The sequence below is a fragment of the Eschscholzia californica genome, unplaced genomic scaffold (assembly GCF_041429995.1).
Source record: "Eschscholzia californica isolate CP2 unplaced genomic scaffold, dmEscCali1.0.p SCAF_1, whole genome shotgun sequence".
In the NCBI taxonomy this organism is placed as follows: Eukaryota; Viridiplantae; Streptophyta; class Magnoliopsida; order Ranunculales; family Papaveraceae; genus Eschscholzia; species Eschscholzia californica.
In genome coordinates this window covers 56,256,481-56,275,051 of record NW_028238198.1, presented here as the reverse complement: position 1 = coordinate 56,275,051, position 18,571 = coordinate 56,256,481, and positions in this window count along the sequence as shown.

The window sequence follows — 18,571 nt, the reverse complement described above, 5'->3', positions numbered from 1 at the left end:
GGTCACGATCCGTTTGTCTTGGTCCATTTGTCGGTCTCGGACACCGAAAGCTTTACGAGGACTCAGGTTTAAGTATTCACCTATGTTGCACTCTCGCAGTTATACATTGGTTAACTGCTTCAATTAGAATTGACATTTTAGTTTGCACTTGAAAGATTTAGGAAATTTTTTATGACATCTTTGTAGATTTTCTTCTCGACTTTTGCTGCGAAGTTTCAAAATTCGGATCTGTCTTTTGAAGTTTCATAGTTGGAATGTCTTGTATCGTGATTGATTAGTTACTTTTTATGTGTATTAACTTTCTAAGGGAGGAGAGAGAAGCTCTGACACAGAGGAAATTTGCGATCATCGTCCAACAAAACAACAACCTTACAGATCGTAGAGCACCATTTCCATCGCTAAAGCCACTGCACAGAACCGTAGATTCCGGTATAGCATCGACTGGTGATCTGAGTGCATGGATAGGGGACCGTTTTGTAGTTCTTTAGTCGGAAAAAGGTAGCATTCCGGTTACTCGACGGGAGCACCTCTTCCCTAGAGATGGTAGTAATCTAGCCCCTCTTTACCGCCAATTCACAGAACTTAGTTTCTGGTATAGTGCCGGTCGGAGAACTGAGTTGTATCAATAGGGGGTACCGCCTCACCGGAGTTTCATCCGGAGTCTCCCAGGGGGAACAATCAAAGGATTACAGAGCTTGCTCTAGTTTCAACTATAGTGTCTCTACCTAGTAGAAACTCGCATCCCTAGGCGAAAATTGAAGGAGATGTCAAGATTGCAATGCGAACAATTTGTCGGCTACGACAATTGATGAAGAAGAACATAAAGTCCGATTGATTTAGGGGGTCATCGTGTTTAACTAGAAACCAACTACGATCTAACTTCGATCGGATCCTACCACGGGTTACACATAAGAATGAGTGTTTGATCGGATGATATGATTAGTGGGAAGGAGATATAACCATGGGAGTGTACTAAATCTGCCAATTTTGGCTGGGTTTGGACGTCAACTCCTCAAGGGATTGAGAAAATATCAACTAGTTGCTGTATTCGGCAATTTTCTTAAATCTTATTCTAAAGGGTCTTTTAGGAAACCTAATTGGACGTGAATTCTTATTAGGGTTCTATATAAAGAATCTTTGGGAAAAGAATAAGGTGTGGAATTTGTGTCGAAGCTTTCTTACTCTACCACATTAAGTAGAGAGGAGAAAGTGAGCTAACTCTCAAGCTATCAACTAGTCAAACAAGAAGAAAGAGTTCTTCTTATCAAACCATCATTGAAGCGCTAGCGAGCTTTCAAGGAGGGAGATTAAATACGCCGTTCGGTGTCCTAAGTAGAGGAGCGACAATTGGAGCTTTTGGTCTTCCTAATCGATTGGAAAGATTCGAGGGAAAATATCGATTAAGGTAATCATCTATTTTCTACATAGTTTAATTGTTAGTTTATGCATGATGATCTTGGGACGTACTAATGTCAAGACATGAGATGTCTGAGGTTCCGCTTATACGACATTAGTAGACACCACCATATCCCAACAGTGGCGTCAGAGCCTCATGAACATAACTAATTTTGCTAAGAATCGAACTAATCCATATTTGATTAGCTTGATAGTTGAGTTTAATAGTGTTTTAAACTTACAATTTGATTATATTGAATGGGATTCAATGAGTTTTCAAATTGAAAATCAAAATTGATGATTGAAAGTGTTTCAAAAGACTCAATTTGATTAATTTTTGGTTTTGAAAAGTGTTTTCAAAAGGTTTTGTTCTTCTTGAATTATGAATTCTCTGAAGAACAAATGATTTGGCTTTTAGAAGTTTCTAAAATCGGAATTTTAAAGCTTTAGAAGCAACTCAAAAAAAAAACATGGAAGTTGCTAAAAATTGGGCTGCATATGCATGCTGGCCAGGACCCGTCCTGAAGGCGCGTCTCGGCCAACAGCACCAATAGACGCGTCTCGGACTGCATGTCCGAGTCGGTTGCATCTGCTGGCCCGGGATGAAGGTGCGTCTGGGACGCGCCCCAGACATCCCGGGTATGTCTCGGCTAGGCGAGACATATGCGACCAGTAAGACCGGGATGAGGGCGCGTCTAGGACCGAGACACATGCGACCACAAGGACGCGTCCGCGACGCCTTAAAGTATCCCTAGAGCGTCTCGGCTGGGCCGAGATGCTCGAGACAGCACCAGATGCGTCTAGACGCGTATGGTGGCTCGGGAAGCCCGAGCACGCCTCAGATTTGATCCGAGACGTCTGGTGCATCCTTGGTGTCTCGGTACAGGACCGAGACACCAGGAGCCACGGGCAAGGATCAGGATGCATCGGGTATGCATCCGGACGACCTAGGGTGTCCTGGGCACCACCCGAGACACCCATAAAGGCTCAGTCTGAAGTCTGGACTCATTTAGACGCGTCCGGACCTAGGCCAAACGTCCTAGCTGCGGCCATGACGCGTTTTAAAGACCTCGGCCGAGCTCGAGACGCATCTTGATGCGTCTGGCTCGACCATACTTCGTGTGGGCCGGTATTGGGCTGTGCCTACACTTGACCCGACCATCTTTGGGCCGGACCAAACTAGTGGGCCTTGATTTCCGGGTCGTGGGCCTTGACTAAAAGTTGGTCTTGGGCTATTCCGAAGGTGACTAAGTGTCTAAAGGCTTATACGAGTCTCGACTCGAGTGGGAGTTTTTTACGAAAATCTTAACTTTTTCTCCCAGTCCCACCAAAATATAACCAAAATCAAATCGGGTCAACCGAAGACTCAAAAAGTTTTTTCTTAAAAACGGATTTCAAAATCGTTAAAAGTCAAACCAATTTTTCCGAAGTTGACCCGGGCTTTCAATACCCAAAAACGGAGTTTTTCTTGAGATTGATTTTACGATCATAAAAGATAAAACCGGAACGCGCCATTAGTCGAATTCTTGGAGAATTGACTTAAGACCCGTAATCTGACATGTGATGTCGACAAAAGTATCTTCCGTATTATCATGCATATATAATTCTTAGCTTTGATATATTATATGAATGCATGTGATGTGAATTCGGGAAACTAGTACGGCCATAGATTTGTTTATTTATTCTTGTTTCAAGCACGAATGGTTGCATATTTGTAATTAATTTTAATTTCAAATTTATACGATCTGCGAATCATAGTCTTGTAATTAGAGTTTAGGGTCTAATGAGTCCATTGAAGAAACTCGAGGATGAAATCCAAATGATGGGAGAAATCAATGGAGGTTCAATGATGACGATCTAAGACGGACCAAAAGGCGAAACAAGAAGAAAAAAATCAAAGGAGATTAGATCTTTTAGGTTAGGGGCCATACCAGGATCCAAGTCTGCTTGATTTACTTTTTCGCGTGCATATACTTACTTAGTTACGCTTTATGTCGTGGATGTTAGTTACGCTAAATAGTTCACTATAACAAATGCCAGACTAACCTAAAAGTCCCTAAAAGTAATTTTGGGTAAAGTGCCTATCCAAATTAAGACACTCTTTTCGCCCTTGTTCGAGGAAGGTGGGTCGGCCTTAGCAGAGTACCTCCTCTACATTGGGACAATGCGGGTAGGCCTATAGAAGAGGCCTAGATGTCTAAATGGTTCTACTCAACGAGATCAGCAAAAGAGTTTTGGATACTTGAGGCAAAAGGGTAGATTAGTCATTCATCAATGAAATCTATCAACCAAGAGTCATAAGGGTTTGATCAGTGAAGTAGTTCACTCACCCGGAACGACGGAGTCAAAGGGTAGGGCCATAGTCCACTTTACTCCGAAAATTTGAGGTCTTGGAATCACTTATTCAATCAGGGACGTTTTTATATTGAATAATGTGGGAAAACTAATGTTTTTTAAAAACGCTAACGTTAAAATTTTGCTATTCTTTTATGCAGTATTAAAGATGACACAAGAAAACGAGTTCAACATTGAATCACACCTAAGGGAGGTACTGATCAACTTCCTAGAATGGAAGAATGAATACGAGAATAGTTCTCAGATTCAAAAGGAAAGCGTACTAGAATACCCAATCCCAATGTGATTGACTCATACCGGAGAAGGTCAAAAGCCTTTTTGCAAGCAATCATATAACATTCTCTTTGAAAGAGTAATGGATGCTAGCTAGACCATCAAGACAATATGAGGAAGAGGTTCCTACAGAAGTCATAAATGGAGAGGTGCGAGACCTCCAAGGCAATCTGAAAGTCATCCTAATGGAAGACAACAGAATTTATCTATCATCTAATTCGATGTCGATTGAACAAAGATAGATAAGACCTTAGATGAGTCACTCAGATTGTTACGAACAACTGAGCAGAACACACGGAAATATCAAATCTAAGTAAGGTTCTTGAGATTTGGTAAAAGGAATCTAGGAAAGTGTTTCTTGAGATTCAAAGGGGCAAAGGGTCAGTCAAGTGAGAAAAACATTTGATCAAAGAAAAGGCAAGCAGTTGCCGAGTACATGATCCAGAGTATTCCTCATTACTGTGAATGTTTGCAAACAATGGCTAGACCATTTAAGAGGAAACTACCCTTAGTACTTGGAGGACAAAAGGAATGAAATTATGAATCCTGGTTCCAATATCCTTGTTAACAAAGTTAAAAACAAGTATCGTAAAATTCCTTCATCGGGTATTTTAAAACCGGATGTGCGGCTCGGTAAAGCTCAAGGGAATCATATACTTGACTAAAAGAAGTAAAAATCCAAGAGGGAGCAGAAGCAGTAAAACTAAGGATGCTGAAAGAGATCGAAGTCTTCTTTTAGACACTGATCTAGATTAGAATTTAATAATAGTTATTTTGTTCTTCTAGAAACCAGTAGTAAAATTAACTGAAGGTTAACATTGATAATGGCTGATATCAAGAGATTCAAACTCATTAACTTCATAATTGTCAATTGGGTCTTAAGGACTAATTGACAAAGTCACCCTTTTCAAAAGGGCATAGAGACTAGTAATCTATTAGGACTCATACGGTGTTATGCAGACCTATAACTTTACTTGTAGATGCTAACGAGAAAAACTTCAATACGTACTCTGACAACTTCATGAAGTATGAAAACATACAAATCATAAAGTGTAAGTCGGAATGTTTGAAAGGTTCAAACAAAGTACAAACTGAAGTAAAGAATCACTTTGACAAGAGAGTTTAAGCCATCCGATCAGATTGGAGTGGTGAAAACTTGAGTCAAACACTTGATAACCATCAAAGGATTTGAGAAAGCGTTTCACAACTCGCTCCATGAAACACATCTGAGGAATGGTGGATTCAGTGGGAGTAATCGAACACTCCTATGCATGATTCAATCAATGATGGGTTTAAGCCAAGTCGTCCGAATATTTTGGGATACATTCTAGAAACGATTGTTTTTAACACTTAACCTACACCGTCTAAAGCTAAGCTTGTGTAAAAGTGTTTTACAAGGATACAAAAATTAGCTAAAGTCTGACGATATTTCTTTAGAAGAAATTTGAGCTTCTTCCACCATAAACGATCAAGAGAACAAAGTGTTTGTTGCTCATGATAATATTCTTATAGTAATTAGCGTCTCCAGGAGAAAAGTAGAAATTATTACAAGAATAAGTGGGAGAAAAGTACAAGTCGAATTAATTCCACTATGAGAAAAATCATGAAGAGTAATGAAGAACAATCGTGAAAATTGTACAGGCCGATTAAATTCGACCAAGAGTAACAAAACTGTTGAAAGACAGTAAACCGCGGTTCCTCGGAAAAGGAAGAGGTAAAGATGCGATCTTAAAAACCTACCGCACTAAAGCGAATATCAATTCGCAAGAGAACTCTCTAGCGACTGAGAGTATTCCAATTGTTGTTCAAAAGCCCTTAAGGTCAAAAGTAATCTCAAAGATTCAGAGGATAAAGGTTATTTCTGAATAGTTAAAAGACCTGCGCAAGGACAGAAATTGACTCTAGCCAAAATCATCATGGAATCCATATCTCGTCAAGACATGTAGCTTGATAATTTAAGTCAACGGAAGACCTAAATTAGTTTTCCAGAGTAGAAAACTGAGAAGGATGGAAACATTCGAGTTTCCCGAAACTAGACAAGAGGAATGAAATTCTTCCAGTCCAGTTATGTCCATGCACATGCTTCAGGAATCCATCGATAGATTATAGTACGCAAGAGTCGGAATCTTCGATTCATAGAGGTAATCAAAGTAGTTTTGATTCCTGAGGAATGAAGAAATTCTTGAATCACGAAATTTCAAGAAGGTAAGTGGGAGTAACAAACCTTCCGGGTCCGTATGCAAAGTACATACAAACGATTGAGTACAACATAAAATGTTGTATAACAGTAACGAACTGACTCAATAAAAGGACCACACACAAGGATAAAATGCCATTTTGGGCATCTAAGATCTATAAGCATAGATCAAAAGATGATAGGATTAGAAAGACTCAGTACGCTGAGACGCTTGAGATCCAAAACCAAAAATCTGAGACTCGGATAAATCTAAAAGAATTTCGACCCAAAAACTTATGACAGAGAGCGTTGCAAGACTTGGAGTCTAAGAGACACCGATGAGCAAACATGCATGAGAGAGACATTTATGTTCGAAAACATAAAGTCAATCATGTTGGACATGATTAGCATTTAAACATCCAAATTTAGATTGGAAAAACCGAAACACTACTTATAACATCCTGGAAGGCTAAAGGATGAAGTAAGTACAAAAAGTTAAAAAAGTCATAGTAGCAAACTTCCAGACATGGAAGGAAAGTAAGCTGAAAGTGTTTAAGCCGGAAACTGTTGCAAATACTACATAAAGACCAAAAGCCTTAACTCTAGTAAAGGTTACTAGAAATTATCAAGGTTGAAGAAAGCAATCTTCAAATTAATTGATAATTATCAAGGTTGAAGAAAGAAATTATCAAGGTATGAGACTCATACACAAGTCTAAAGGCATGAGGTATATTTTGAATAAACCTCGACAAGTAAAACTGAGCGGGTAAAAGGAGTTTTACGAAAGAGGCTCAGATTTACAAACTCTCGTTATCGGAAATAAGTTGATTATTTCACAGTCGTCTAAATTTGGTTTAGTATTTAAACGACAGTCCACAGATAATAAAACATTCCGAATAGGTTTGTCAGATACGTGATCTGATGAATGAAAACCTATTAAGTGAACTTGGAATATTTATTATCATCTCCCTTGTCCAGTTCGTTGCTTAGACAACAACGACCAAGGAAGACTAACACGTGAGGTCGACAATATAGCGCAGTTTTATGGGCTATTGAATAGAAGTATTCGAGTCAACTACGTGGGTGTGTAAAAGGTTTACACACTGGATAACCCTCTAATGAGAAGTACATCACTCGTGATGAACGTCAAACGCTTCTCATTAAGACAAAATTTAAGAGATTCCTCAAAACATGAGTGTTCCACTCATCTTATGTAAGGAATGTCCGACTTTGGTTCCGTTAAACGGCGCGCCGTAAAAGGAGGTTATAAAGGTGGATACTGGGAAGGTAATGATAGACATGAAGTTAAGTGGGAGCGCAAGAATGGATTTTGTCATCCTAATCACATTAGGTACAAAGTGTCTCAAGGCCACTTGATGATTTGACAACTGAAAATGCGTGGCCACGCTCAAACGGATTAGGAGTTAATCTTTTGTGTTTTACAGTTGTACTTGGATATCAAGAAGTTCTGAATGACGTGACGTATCAGATGGGATACCAATTGGCACGGGAATCGAGCATTGAACTTGTTCTAAGTCCAAGTGGGAGTCTGAAGGAGATGTCCTTCGACCAAGGTTGCGATGCGAGCAATTTGTTGGCTAGGACAGTTGTTGAAGAAGATCATCAAGTCCGATTGATTTAGGGGTCGTAGTGTTTTAGCTAGATACCAACTACCATCGTCGAATTACGAAGTAATTCGCGGCTAACTTCCATCGGATCCTACAACAGGTTACACATAAGAATGAGTGTTTAATCGGATGATATGATTAGTGGGAGTGAGATATAACCATGGGATTGTCCCATAAACATATCTCATAGGCCTAAAGGGAATTTAGGCAAAAGATAGCAAAAAGGCCCGAAAACGGGGTTTTGGGCCTAAACCGATTCGGGCACTTTTAGGGCTCGGATTAGGTTGATTTTTGGAGGGTCGGTTCCTTATGTTAGGAAGATTAAATCTGCCAATTTTGGCTGGGTTTGGACGTCATCTTCTCAAGGAATTGAGAAAATATCAACTAGTTGCTATTTTCGGCAATTTCCTTAAATCTTATTCTAAAGGGTCTTTTAGGAAACCTAATTGGAAATTGATTCTTATTAGGGTTCTATATAAAGACTCTTACGGCAGAGAATAAGGTGTGAAATTTCTCTCTAAGTTTTCTTACTCTACCACATCAAGTAGAGAGGAGAAAGTGAGCTAATTCCCAAGCTATCAACTAGTCAAACAAGAAGAAAGAGTTCTTTTTATCAAACCACCATTGGAGTGCTAGCGAGCTTTCAAGGAGGGAGATTAAATATATCGTTCGGTGTCCCAAGTAGAGGAGCGACAATTGGAGCTCTTGGTCTTCTTAATCGATTGGAGAGGTTCGAGGGAAAATAGCGGTTAAGGTAATCATCTATTTTTTGTACATAGTTTAATTGTTAGTTTATGCATGATGATCTTGGGACGTACTAATGTCAAGACATGAGATGTCTGAGATTCTGCTTATACGGCATTAGTAGACACTACCATTGAAGGAGTTGAAGGAGATTTCCTTCGACCAAGGATGTAATGCGAACAATTTGTCGGCTAGGACAATTGATGAAGAAGATCATCAAGTCCAGTTGATTTAGGGGTCGTGGAGTTTAAGATAAGATATAAACCAACCACGATCGTCGAAGTAATTCGCGGCTAACTTCGACCGGATCCCACAACGGGTTACACATAAGAGTGTCAATTTCATCTAGGATATGACTAGTGGGAGTGAGATATAATAATGAGAATGTCCCATAAATATATCTTATAGGCCTAAAGAGAAATTAGGCAAAGATAGTACAAAAGGGCAAAAATCGTACAAAAGGCCAAAAACAGGGTTTTTGGGCCTACGCCGATTCGGGCACTTTTGGGGCTCGGATTGGGCTGATTTTTGGAGGGACTTTTCCTTCTGTTTTGAAAATTAAATCTGCCAATTTTGGCTAGGTTTGGACGTCATTTCCTTAGGGAATTGAGAAAATATCAATAGTTGCTATTTTCGATAATTTCCTTAAATCTTATTCTAAAGGGTGTTTTAGGAAACCTAAAATGAGGTGGATTCTTATTAGGGTTCTATATAAACACTCTTAGGGCAGAGAATAAGGTGTGGAATTTCTTTATAAGCTTTCTTACTCTACCACATCAAGTAGAGAGGAGAAAGTGAGCTAATTCCCATTACTATCTATCTAGTCAAAGAAGAAAGGTGTTCTTCTTCCAACCACCATTGGTGTGTTATAAGGTATTCATCTTCTAGTTTTGCTTAGTATTATTATGGGCTTATGCATGTGATCCTGGGAATACTAATGTAGACATTAGATGTCCTATTTCCGCCATTGACATTAGTATATGGGTGTAAAACCCAACAGTGTATCAGAGCCTCTTGCAATTAGCCTATCTTATCTAAGTTTTGGACCAATTCCATGCTTTTCTAGATAGATTATTGTGTTTAAAAGTGTTTTGAACACAAAATTTTGATTAAATTTGAATGGGATTCAAGATTTTCAAAAGATTTCAAAATTTGTTCTTGATAGTTTTTCAAAAACCTAAGATTTTGATCCAAATTGGTTTGATTAAAGAGTTGTTTTTGAGTTTCAGGAAACTCTTAAAAACAAAAATTTGGAATTTTAGAAGTATTCGAAAAGGAGTTGTTTTGAGTTTTAGGAAACTAACATAAACAAAATTTGGAATATTTTAAAAGTTTCTAAAAGTTTTGAAAATTTTAGAAGTGTTCTAAAAGGATTTCAAAATTTAGAAAGAGTTTTAAAAATTTGGAAAATAGCAAATAGAGATTTGCAAAAAAAAAAAAAAAATTTTGGAAAACCCTAGTGAGCTTCCTGGCCGGACCAGAAGCTCCTGGACGCGTCCTGCAGCTGCAACCAGGAAGCTTCTGGACGTGTCTTGGAGACGCGACCAGCAGGTGCGATAGAAGTTTCAAGACACGTCTTGGAGACGCGTCCAGAGCAGCTGCTGGGACGCGTCTTAGAGACACGTCTAGGTCGCGACCAGCAGCTGCGAGGGAGCTTCCTGGACGCGTCTAGGACACGACCAGCAGCTGCGATAGAAGTTTACGGTCAATTAGTCCATTGAAGAAGCTCGAGGAAGGAATCCAAAGGCGAGTTGGAGAAATAAATGGAGGTTCAAAGATGGCGATCTAAGATGAACCAAAAGGCGGAACAAGAAGAAAACCAAAGGAGATTAGATCTTCTAGGTTAGGGGCTATATTAGGATCCATGTCTGCTTGATTTACTTTCTCGCGCGCATTTACTTACGTATTTACGCTTTATGTCGTGGATGTTAGTTAGGCTAAATAGTTCACTATAACAAACGTCAGACTAGCGTAAAAGTCCCTAAAAGTAATTTTGAGTAAAGTGCCTACCCAAACTAAGACACTCGTTGCGCCCTTGTTCGAGGAAGGTGGGTCGGCCTTCCCAGAGTACCTCCTCTACATTGGGACAATGCGGGTAGGTCTATACAAGAGGCCTACATGTCTAAATGGTTCTACTCAACGAGATCAGCAAGAGAGTCTTAGATACTCGAGGCAAAAGGATAGATTAGTCATTCATCAATGAAATCTATCAACCAAGAGTCATAAGGTATGATCAGTGAAATAGTTCGCTCACCCGGAAAGATGGAGTTAAAGGGTAGGGCCCTAGTCCGCTTTACCCCGAGGAACTGGGGTCTTGGAATCACTTATTCAATTAGGGACGATTTTATATTGAATAATGTGGGAAAACTAATGTTTTTCAAAAATGATAACGAGTTTTAAAACTTTGCCATTTCTTTATGTAGAATTAAGATGACAAAAGTGAATTTCAATTTCCGTTCACTTCTCGAGAAGGAGAAGCTGAATGAGCACAACTTCCTCGACTGGGAGAGGAACCTGGGAATAGTTCTCAGGATGGAAGGCAAGCAACATGTACTAGAAACTCCAATTCCTATATTGGATGCTACTTCGACCCAAGTAGAGAAAGATAATGAAAAGAGTATCCGGAAGAAGGCAGAGCCAGTAACGTGCTTGATGCTAGCAACCATGGAACCAACTCTTCAAGAGCAGTTCATAGACATGGATGTTTGCTCCATTATTTGACAACTTCGGGAAATGTTCCAGAAACAATCGAGATTGGAGAGGTTTGAAACCTCTAAAGCACTTATGGACATGCGCCTCGAGAAAGGAAAACCAGTAGGGCCTCATGTTCGTCACATGATCAGGCTCATTAGCAAGCTGGCCAAACTGGGTTTTCTTTATAGCCAATAGACGGCTACCGATACTATCCTCCATTCCCTCCAGAGTGGTTTCAACCAGTTTAAGATGAACTACAACATGAATGGATTGGACAAGACATTGGAGGAACTTCATATCATGCTTCTAACGGTCGAAAAGGATGTAGCAGTAGTGGAGAATAAGAAAGATGTTCTTATGGTACAAAAGGACAAGGGTGTCAAGAAAGGTGGGAAACATAAGAAGAAAACTGCGTCAAAAGGAAAAGGCAAACGAGTTGCCAAACCTCAAGACAAAGGTCCTCTTTCTGACACCAAATGTTTCTACTGTGATGGCAAGGGCCACCGAAAGAGAAACTGCCCTAAGTTCCCAATATGGTATTGGATACCTAAAATGCCCTATCATTGTGAATGTACAGGTGCAGCTGGGAACTGAGTATTTGGCTAAAGGAGACAAGATCCAAGAGGGAGCAGAAACCTAGACTGCTAAGGATGCTGAAAGGGATCGGAGACTACTTTAGGCACTAATCCAGATTAAGTGCTTTTCTAGTTTTTAACATCATCTCTGTACCAAGTATTATGGAGAATCAATAAAGAAGTTTATTTCTATATTGAGATGTTATAAAGTGCTAATTTAACAATACATACCAAAAGATTCTAAACTTGGTTAAACCTGCAAAGAGACTTATGACTCTCATAAACAGGTTCATCCAAATCACAACAGGATGAGGACGGTATGTCCAAAATAACCAAGAATGCTTAAAGAAGCAATGAATCGACTGACAAGAAAGAAGGTCTTGAGTCAGAAAAAGATGGCTGATCGTCGGTGTATTTCTAATCTATCCAAATTTGTAATGTCCAAAAGGGATAAAGATAAAATAACACGAATCAAACCCTATCCTCCAAAATCCACTAAGTCTTGACATAGCTTCCCACAAATTTACCGAAAATCCGTCTAACAGCTAAGCTTGTAAAAGCGTTACACCCATCAGGAAGTCATGACGTCAGAACACGACATCATCACTAATCCCGAGGAAAAATTTCCCTCCCCAGAAAATCGAGAACCAGAATCCGAAGAATTGAGGAGAGAAGAATTCCAGAAGATAGAGGAAAGGACAGCAGACCTCACCGTACTAGTGCAGATCGGGGAAAAGGCCAGTGACGTAACCTACGTTGGGAGCACCTTGAACGAAGTCGAGAAAGATGAACTGTGATCCTTTCTAAAGGCACATCGTCATATTTTCGCTTTCAGTACCGATGAAGTACCCGGAATAGATCCTGGGATCATTACTCACAAACTCAACGTGATGGAAGGGAGCCGACCCGTGAAAAAGAAAAAGAGAAACTTCGTGCCTGATAAACAAGCTGAGACAGCCAGACAGGTAGAAAAGCTCTTAGCATCAGGGGCTATACGAGAAGCACGATATCCAGAATGGCTGGCCAACGTGGTACTAGTAAAAAAGAAGAACGACACATGGAGAATGTGCATAGATTTTACCAATCTCAACAAAGCATGCCCGAAGGACAGTTTCCCGCTACCATATATAGACCAGCAGGTGGACTCCACAGCCGGCCATGAACTACTCAACTTTATGGACGCTTTTGCATGATACCATCAGATTGCTATGCATTGGACACACCAAGAACACACCTCGTTCCTAACTGACCGAGGACAATATTGCTACCAGCAGATGCCCTTCTTTCAAAACCGTCGGAGCTACATATCAACGTCTTGTGAATGAGATTGCCGGAGACCAGCTTGGAAAAACGGTCGAATGTTACGTGGACGACATGATCGTGAAAAGCAAGGTTCGGAGGGACTTGATACCTAGCCTCAAAATCGCCTTCGACAGACTTCAGGCATATAACATGAAGCTAAACCCCGAGAAATGTGCATTAGGAGTAACTTTGGGAAAATCTTAGGCTTCATGGTAAGCCACAGAGGGATAGAAGCTAACCCAGCCAAAATTACAGCACTGAGAGACATGCCCAGCCAGAAAAGCCGAAAAGATGTTCAGCGACAACCAGGAAGGTTGGCATCTCTCTAGATTCCTTAGCAAAATGGGGACAAGTCCCTACCCTTCTTCAAAACTCGCCGCAAGATATCGGATTTCACATGGACGGACGAAGCGGAAAAGCGTTCCAAGCACTGAAGACACATATGATGGGGCTACCATTGCTAGTTAGCCCCAGCCTTGGGGACGAGCTAACCGTCTACCTCGCAACTTCAAGAGAGGCAGTCTCAGCGGTAGTAATCAAAATAGTAGAAAGAATAATGTATCCGATATATTTCGTCCGCAAAGTATTAGGTGGAGCAGAGCTGAATTACACAACTGTGGAAAAACTAGCGTTCGTGCTCATCCTAACAGCTAGAAACCTCTGCCCCTACTTCCAGGCTCACGCAATAATTGTACAGACAGATCAACCACTCAGAAACATACTCCAGAAGATGGATCTTTCAGGACGGTTAACCAAGTGGGCAGTAGAATTAAGTGAATTCGACTTCAAATACGAACCCCGGACTGCGATAAAAAGGCAAGCATTAGCAGACCTTTTAAGATTGTGTATGGTCTTAATCCACTTACTCCTATTGATCTGATTTTAATACCTTTGGGGTTTAAGGCAGATTTTGAAGCAAAGGCACGGGTAACCACAATGAAGAAGCTACATGAGAGTGTCCGGGCAGAAATTGAAAGAGCCAATGAGAAGTACAAGAAAAAGGCCATAAAAAACAGACGAGCTAAGTCTTTTGAACCAGGTAATCTGGTCTGGTTACACCTAAGAAAGGAGATGTTTCCAAACAAACGCAAGTCGAAGCTGATGCCAAGGGCAGAGGGTCCTTTTAAGATACTTGAGAAGTTTGGTGATAACGCTTACAAACTAGAGCTTCCCGGTGACTATGGTGTTTCAGCTACTTTCAATGTGGGTGATCTTTCTCCTTATATTGAAGACGAGGAGCTATCAGATTTGAGGACAAATCCTTTCCAACCCGGCGAGTCTGATGCGGGAGCAACAGTGCTGGATCAGACAGGGCTGGAACAACCAGAGCTGAAACAATCAGGAATGGAGCAAACAGAGCTGGAATACGCAAACACGCTTACCAATGGGCTAAGCGTTACTTTATTGAAGTTGGGCCACTCAAATTAATAAATATGGTATTAAAGAAGGTTCTCGAAGACTTGAAGAGTCATTTTCGATTTTTAGTAATCTGCATTAAATTTAGTCGAGTATTTCTACATTCATGCATTCAAACTAATGTTCCCAATGTATCTAGTTTCTATGCATGTAGACTAGCTTTTATTTCTCTTTTAATGTATTTTCCTCTATATAAAGAGGCTTATTATCAATGAAAATGGAGGAAATAAATTTGAGAAATTGTAGAGACTTTTGTGACTTTGGATCCGTTTAGATCATTTCCTTTATCCTCTGGTTTTTTGGAAGAGCCATTGGTGGTGTATTTCGAGCGTCTTTATCATCTGGTGGTGGAAACTTTATCCAGGTGTGGTGTTAGCGCACCCACTTTCTTTATTACTTTGTGGTGGCAACTTTATCAAAGTGTGGTGATCCGGATCTTCCTAGTTACTTGTTACGATTTTACCTTCACTCAGTATTCACGCTTCCGGCGAAACGCATCAACTTCTAGGGCGAGGTATTATGTTTTTTCTGGCTTGATTTGCGCCACTTGTTTGTTTTTCAGGTATCAATTGCTTATCTCTCTTCTTTCTTTGTTCTAGAGCTTCCACGCCAGCCAGGATATTGCATCTTACTTGAGCAAAATCGAGCATCTCGAGCCCCATCTCCCACGAGCCGAAAGAGAAGCTCTGTCTTATAGGGTTGACGCCGAAATTCTGGCTAATGATCTGAAAATCGTTACTGTTGATCGAGACTCCTGGAAGTTGCCGGCAGAGCAGTCTCGGGCTAGCGCTGAACGTCTATCTTCCCAATCTGATGCCCGCGTCTCTGCTCTTGAAAACCTGCTTGAAGCCCTCAAAGAGAAGGAGGCTGCCCTGATCCTCTGGAAGGAGAAGGACAAGGCTGCCCTTAAATATTCTCGTCGTAATACTTTCGAACTTGTCAAATTGAACCGGGCAAAAGTGGTGGAAACTTTCAAATGTGGAGACGAATTTTCGGCCATCATGAGGAAGCAACGCAAGTTGGGATTCCAAGTTGCCTGGGAGGCAGCTCGCCGCTTCTATGCTTCCAAAGATTCTTCCCCCTTGCACCATATTGACAAAGACCGGGTGGCCATGTTTGTTAACGTTTGCTGACCTGGGCTCCAAACAAGACTTTCCCTTTAGTGATAATGAGTGGATGGTGAGGCTGCTATTTCCGTGGTTCCGATGGACGATTATTCTGATGAAGGCTCTATTTTCTCTGTCCCTCAGCCCAGTCCTGGCGATCATCCGGACCCTTCTCCTTCTGATGAGGAGCCATAGCTTATCTTGTTCACTACCTTTCCTTCAATACTTTGTTAAGGATTTTTTGGTCTCTATGTTCGGATTTTTCTTATCATACCCTTTGTTCGGTTGGATTTAGCCTTTTTTGTTTGTTACTGCACAAGAAAACTCACATACCAGATACTTGTTATAGTTAGTATATCCTAGGCTTACTAATGCGATTCTCTTAACTTATTGTGCACGCTCCAAATGATCGCTCCTGCATGACGAATACTAGTAAGTCTTATTCTAGTATGACCTAGTCTTACTAATTCGCTCTGCAAAATAAAACCCAAATTAGCCCATTATAAATGTTTTTGAATAATTCCTTAGTCTGGGTTTTGCCCCTGGTCGTGGCTTTCGCTGTCAGGGCTATCTTTAGAACCCTTGGTCGTTGCCTTAGCTACTAGAGCTACTTGTTTTGTCGGAGCAAAGTAAGTTTAATTAGGACTTTTCCTTGGGATCCCTGACGGGGGATCGCATTTTACTTGAATAAAGTGAGGTTAATTAGGACTCCTCCTTGAAGCCTCTGGTCCTCGCCTTTAGCTACCAGAGCTACCCGTTTTGCCGGAGCAAAGTGAGTTTAGCTAGTGATAATGCAAAAAATGTCCAGACGTTGACTAACGTCTGAAGAGTCAAGATCAGACCTGAAGTCCACTGGGTCAACCCGGCTTAAGGCAGCAGGTCAGTTGAACCCTTTATGATCCGTCACATACTCCCCTAACTGGGAGGTCGGCCAGAGAAACCGGCTCTGTAAAGCCCTTCTCCTGAACGGATTGTAGGATTTTGTGTGTATCTAATACACTATCTAGTGTTCTAAGCGGAATCTCAAACATCATATGTTAACACTAGAATACCCAGAATCATACACATGAACTAGAAGAGGGATAAATACCTTTATCGCGTTTTCCCTCGAACCTTTCCAATCGCGTGTGAAGATCGAGAGCTCCAAGTGTAGCTCCTCTACTTGAGACACCGAGTGTATAGACATGATTTTCCTTCCTTTCAGACTGCTAGGACTTACTAGAAGGTTGAGAAGAACTCTTCTTCTTGACTAGATTGATAGAACCGGAGCTTTTTCTCTATATTCCTCTCTCTCCACTACATGTATATTGAGAGAGAGAGAGAGAGCTGTATATTTTTCTTCTAGAGAAAAATCCACACCTTTTCTGTTCTCTACTGACCCTATATATAGAGAAACCCTAATTAGAATCTCATTCAGATTAGGTCTTTCTATTTTCGGGTCACAGAAAAGATAATTACCAAAATACCCTTTTGGGTATTTTGACTAACCCTTTAAGTGTGGCCGGCCAGGTCAGCCCACCATGGGCTTTATATGGCCGGCCCACTTACCTTGGTCGGCCATCACATGGCCGGCCTAATAAGCCTTCCTCCGGGCACCCCTTTTTAGGCACGGTTCTTTCTATCTTGTTCTGAATCTCCATTCGAACCTTTTCGGCCTTTCCAGTTGGATCCAATCCATCTTTAGCCTGTTCCCATTTAGTCAAGTCTCTCCGATCAAGTTACCACTCTTACGTGTAACCCGTTGTAGGATCTGATCTATGTTAGCCGCGAATCAACGACTTGATCCGACCATCGTAGTTGGCTTCTAGCAAAGCATTACGACCCCTAGTCTGACCGGATTGGATGATCTTCACATTGTGGTCATCGTTATCCTAGCTGACAAATTGATCGCATTGCCATTTTGGTCGAAGGACACTCCTTCGGAAGGACATCTCCTTCAGACCGAACAGATATATCCTTCAGTCTCCCACTTGTACTTTGAACAAGTGCAATGCTCGATTCCCATGTCTCTTCGTATCTCATCTGATACGTCATATCTTTTCAGACTTTCTTGATCTGGAGAACAACTGTCAAAGCCAATGATTAACCATTAATCCATTTGAGTGTGGCCACACATTTTCCAGTTGCTTCTCCTCAAGTGGCCCAGAGATACTTATCCTAACTCAATAGGAGGACATTATTCAGTCTTGTACTCCCACTTAACTTCATGTCTATCCTGTCTCCCCCAGTAATCCGCCTTTATAACCTCCTTTTACGGCACGACGTTTGACGGTACCAAAGTTCAACATTCCTTACATAAGATGAGTGGAGTACTCATGTTTAAGGAATCTCTCCAATCTTGCCTATGAGAGTTCATGACGTTTTTCAACTCTTGAAGAACTCTCATGTTTGGGTTATCCAGTGTATATTCCCCAATCATACACCCATGTAATTGACTTAAATACCATATTCCTATAGCTCATGAAATTGCGCTATCAGTCAATCTCCCATGCTAGTCTTCATGAGGCATTGTTGTCCATGTAATGACCTGGACTAGGGACTTAATAATGAATCTATTCCATGTTCACTTAGTAGGGTTCCATTTACCAGATCACGTATCTGATAAACCTACTTGGAATGCTTCATTATTTTGGGACTGTCAATTAAACACTAAACCATTATTTAATGACAGAAATAACTTATTGATTTCTTTTATTGAATGTAGCTAATTGATTACATGAAACTCCTTTCATTAATCCAATTACACAAGCTAAAGCCATTCATCGATGCGCTTTATACCTATGCCCCTTCTATGACTCTCATACTTGGGTTGAGGCAGTGTTTTAGTTAACGGATCGACAACGTTGTCGTTCGTATCGACTTTGCAAATGACCACATCTTTTCGCTCAGTGATTTCCCTAATCACGT